Here is a 5,737-nt window from a genome sequence, read left to right as displayed (position 1 = left end):
AGTGCAAATGAGGACACTACAAATGAAATGGACTAAAATGAAGAGTAATGATTATGTCCTAAGACCTATGTTTGGACTATGCAAAGTCTAACCCTAAGTGACTTGTATTTTGAGATAAGGATATAAAATGTTTTGACAAGCCATGTTTGAATGTAGTATAAATACTTGGACAAGATTTTGGACCTTTGTTTGGAGAATGTTTGGACTTGCTTGAAAATGACATTTTGTGACACTTATGTTTTTTATTCAACTTTTGGCAAACATAGAAGACAAAATGTTTGTTGGAATTTGACCCAAAACAATCATTCACCTTCACAACATTTCCTAAGGCTGGCAAGGATAATATCCCCTAAATCCTCTTACCATAAAATACCACATTCAACTGGATAGTTAGAACCTTGGTAGCACTGGCTCCCCTCCATGACACTCACTTCTATGAGCATACCAAGCTTTTAATTCAGGGGGCATCACTTCCCAAGAATTTACTATCTCTAATTTGTTAAGTTCTGATACTAAATGTAAAGAGCTAATGCCAATAGCTAACAAGATGAGAGGGGGGGTGAATCATACAAACTTAATCTTCCATTAAATCAATAGATTCAACCTCGGTAACCTATGCTTCAGCAATATAACCAAAAACTGCTAAACATGCAAACTCATAAACACATAATCATCATAACACTTATAACACCAGATTTAACATGGAAACCAAAATAGGCAAAAACCACTGTGGGATTTCAGACCCACTAAGAAATATACTCTTCTAGAGTATGCTCGGTTAAAAGAAAATCCTCTTAAAGATTACAAACACATTGCTAGATGTGACCCGGTTAAGGGATTTCCCTCAGATCTGTTAGGATCTTCACTTTGTTAGAAGTGACCTTGTCAAAGGGTTTCAAACACTCATTTAGAATGTTACCTTGCTATAGGGTTTATAAATAAGACTGTTAAGTCCACTCGGTTAAGAGATTTCCTGTCACTTACAAAATAAACAACAGTAATATATATCTGCAACTTTACATCTAAAATGCTAAAGAAGATTCCTATTTGCTCAAAACAATCTTGTCATAGGACTTATCTTGTCCCTCTGATAGCCTCTCTACTCTATTAATCAAATAGGTCTTCAAGCTTTTGTGCTTGGTAATCACTATGTAGCATCCTTGTTCTTACACTTGCCCACATGCATTGTTTATCAACAATTTCTTATTTATAAACAATTGCTAACTGCTGAATCTCCTTGATCACATTTCCCATGACCAATCATAGACATCAGATCTTCAAAATTGACTAGGTTCAATGCATCTTTTGATCTAAAAACATTTTACCTTGCCTCAAGACTTACATTCCTTTCTTGGAACTTGCACAAGGTTATTGTAGTTCAATCTATATTGTAGATCTTCCTGCCGATTTTCCTTTGCCATAGATCCTTAGCAAAACCATGCATGACATACCAATCATTTATACATCTCTAGCTAATCATTGTCGTTCATTAAATAATGCTTTTATCCATCCAATGTGCACTGTCATAACTCAGTTGCAACTTGGTGAATACTAAACTTTACTCGGTAGACATTTCACCTTCATTAACCGATATCGATAACCTTAGGGTTTACCGACTAGGTTCTTTGCTCAGTGACATAGTATAGTATTAACCTTACAATCAACAACATATGTAGGATATAAAAACAATCTAAACATCATGATCTCATCATTGTCTAACTCAGTAATAGTTGCCCATTGAATATCTTATTCCTCCTCTTATTCATCACATTCTTTTTGTGTCTTTTACCGACATCTTAATTCTCTTCAAATCAATCTTCTCAAGATATGGCAACATCATACTGAATCAGATAATCAATTTCTTGACATCAAAGACAAAATAATGTTATAAAGATAGTTATCATCCTTTTTCAGTTATATCAATAATCTTCAACAACCTTCTCAATATCCTTAATGAATATCAACAATCTTTCTCTTGAAAATGCCAACAATCTCCCCCTTTGGCATTGATGGCCAAACCAACTTTTAAATGGTAATACCAACAAGATATTCAAATTGATTCGAATTTAGATTGTTGTTAGACTTCTCCTATTATCTTTGAGCTATTAAAATTTCTGAAGTCTTCTCCCCATTTGTATTTTTCTCCCCCTATCATTATTCTTTCGTTGTTTTCATCATTCAGGATTTTACCATTTAGTCTTCTCCCCCTTTGACAACAATGCCAAAAAGTAAAAGAACTAAATCAGGATTTCTTCCTCAGTGAAGTGATTAGCCTTGCTGTGTATCATCTCAGTCTCAGTCAAAGAAACTTGTCTCCATTCACTATTTCCAGCACACATTTATAAAACCTTCTAAAGTGCGTAAATCAGCATCAATCCACACATAATATTCTATAGATTCATCGAATTCTGTCAGTGAGTAGAAGATAGGGGTAGGACCCCTAGCTTTCTTCTGAGATACTCAAAAGTGTCCCTTGGCAATGGCTTTGTGAAGATGTCTACTAATTGCTCATTTGAACTGATATATTCTAGCACAACTTTCTTCTCTTGAACTTCTTCTCTAAGATAATGATACTTTATTGATATATGCTTTGTCTTAGAGTGCATTACCAGATTCTTTGAAATGTTAATGGCACAAAATGCACTTTATTATCACAGAATATAGTTACTGGCTCAGTAATTTTCTCATTTATACCTTCCAATAGTTGTTTGATCCATGCTATATTGGTACAATTCAATGTTGCTGCAACATATTCAGCTTTTGTTGTTGACTGTGAGATACATCCTTGTTTCTTGCTAAGCCAACTCACTAGTCTTTTTCCTAAAAAGAAAGCTCCACCACTTGTGCTTTTTGCCTACCCAATCAGCATCAGTATAAACTTTTAAATCAAAATTATTCCTATTTTCATATACTAAGCCATAATCTCCAGTGCCTCTCAGGTATCTGAAAAATTCTCTTGATTGTTGTCATATGGGTTTCCTTGGGATCTAGAGGAAATCTTACAACAATACCTTCTGCATGTGCTATATCTGGTCTACTATGCACAACATATTGCAACTTCCCAATCATAGATCAGTAAAGTGTCTCATCAACAGATGCAGAATCATCATTCTTTGATAGTTTATAGTTAGTAGTCATAAGAGTACCTTGTTGGTTTAGAATCCTCCATTCCAAATTTCTTCAAGATTTCCTTTATGTACTTGGATTGAGTAATGAAAATCTCATCTTTCATTTGCAGTATCTGTAAACCTATAAAATACTTTATCTCACCGATTAATGACATCTCAAATTCTTTGCACATTTCATTTCCAAAGTTCTTGCATAAGGAGTCATTACCACAAAAAATAATATCATCAACAAATATGGCTGAGATCAGTATTCCATTGTCCTCATCTTTCTTCATGTACATATTGTTGTTTTCACTTGTCCTTATAAAATCAATCTTGATTAAGTAAGAGTGCAATCTTTCATACCATGCTCTAGGTGCTTGTTTCAGACCATATAAAGCTTTGTTCAGTTTGCATACTTGATCTTTACTCCTATCTTCAACAAATCCTTCAGGTTGTTCAATGTAAACTTCTTTTTCTAGTATACCATTCAAAAATGCAAATTTAACATCCATTTGATATACTTTGAAATTTTTGAAAGCAGCATATGCCAACAATATTCTTACTCCCTCAAGTCTAGCCATAGGTGCAAAGGTCTCACCATTATCTATTCCTTCTTCTTGAGCATAACCTTTGCAAACTAGTCTTGCTTTGTTCCGAATGGCCTCACCTTTTTCATTTAGCTTGTTTCTAAAAATCCACTTTGTACAGATTACATTTTTGTCCTTTGGTCTTGGGATCAGTGTCCATGTGTCATTCTTCTTGATTTGATCAATCTCTTCTATCATAGCATTTACCCAATCTTCACTGTTAAATGCCTCTTTCACTATTCTCGATTCAAATTCAGATATCAGATATGTGTTCTGTCTCAGTTTGTTCCTTGTCATCACTAGATCATCCTTATCTCCTATAATCTGACTTGATGCATGATGTCTTCTAACATTTTTGGCTAATATAGGCTCGGTAGGTTCTATATGATCTTCTTCATCACTCGGTAACTAGACATTATGTTCATTTTCTTCAATAGCTTTCTCGGTAGGACTTCTCGGTTTAACATAAACAAATTCTTCATAATCTTCTAGTTCTTTGGAATTTCCTTCATCATTTCTTTCTACAAATTCATCAATTTTCACATTTGCACTTTCCACTATTTTGTTAGATGATTTGATCAGACATTTAAATACTTTACTTCTAGAAGAATAACCAAGAAATGTTCCTTCTTCACAATTCTGATCAAACTTTCCATTTCTATCATCTTTGTGAACATAGCATCTACTTCCAAAGATTTTAAAATAACTTACATTAGGTTTCTTGTCATACCAGATCTCATATGGTGTCTTCATAGTTCCTTCAGTTGAACTCGGTTTAGGGTGTAAACTGCAGTGCTGATTGCTTCTCTCCAAAATGTTTGAGGTACCCTTTTCTCTATCATCAGGGTTCTGGCACAATCTAGAATTGATCTATTTCTTCTCTCAGCTATCCCATTTTTCTGAGGTGTTCTTGGTGCAGATACTTGCCTTTTTATACCATGATCATTGCAGAATAAGTTAAAATCATCAGAAGTGAACTCTCCTCCTCTATCGGATCTAAGACATTTTAGTTGTCTTCCTGTTTCATTTTCAACTCTTGCCTTGTACCATTTAAAATTTGAAAAGCTTCTGATTTTTCTTTTAAAAACATAACTGACATCATCCTTGAGTAATCATCCACAAATAATATGAAATACTTATCGCCGTAATAACTTTGAACTTTCATGGGACCACAAAGATCAGTGTGTACAAGATCTAAATTTCTTTAGAAGTGTAGGACTTACTTGTAAAGCTTGATCTTGTCATCTTACCCATCTGACATCCTCGACACATAGCATTCTCAGGTTTTTCTAGACTTGGTAGACCTCTTACTCAGTGCTTCTTACTTATTTTGATCAGATTATCAAAATTTACATGACAAAACCTTATATGCCATAACCAGGTATCATCTATCTTTGCATAAAGACACTTGTTTCGGGTTGAGTCAAGATGAAATGTATTACCTTTTGTTTGTGTCCCGGTAGTAGCTAACTTTTCATGCTTGTCATGAACTTTGAAAATTCCTTTCTAAAATTCTATTTGGTATCCTATATTGTTTAGCTGTGCTACACTCAACAAATTGTATTTCAATCCTTCAACCTAGTATACATAATCACGTTTAGCATTGCCAAGAAGTGTTATAGATCCTTTACCTTTCACCGGACATGGTGCATCATTACCAAATCTTACATAGCCTCCATCATAGTCTTCTAATTTAACAAACTTGTGTTTATCACCTGTCATGTGATGTGAGCATCCATTGTCTATGATCCAAGAATCATTATTATTTATGTGAGATATTAGGGCTTTTTCTTCATACCTTTCTTCATCTGATCCATCTTTAATAGCCACATAAACAACTTCCTCAGTATCAGTTTCATCAGATTTATCATCGTTGGATTCTTCATCAGCTATTAAGTGTGTCTTTCTATCTCTCCTTCTGAATTCTCAGTGTCCTCTGTATTGGTTGTCTTTCTGCCTGTTATCATGGTATTCTCTCTTTTCACTAGATTCCTTGTCAGGATAGTTAGAAGCCATATGTCCTATTTTATCACAATTGAA

This window comes from Cryptomeria japonica, chromosome 6 (assembly GCF_030272615.1).
Source record: "Cryptomeria japonica chromosome 6, Sugi_1.0, whole genome shotgun sequence".
Lineage (NCBI taxonomy): Eukaryota > Viridiplantae > Streptophyta > Pinopsida > Cupressales > Cupressaceae > Cryptomeria > Cryptomeria japonica.
This window is presented reverse-complemented; position numbering follows the sequence as displayed.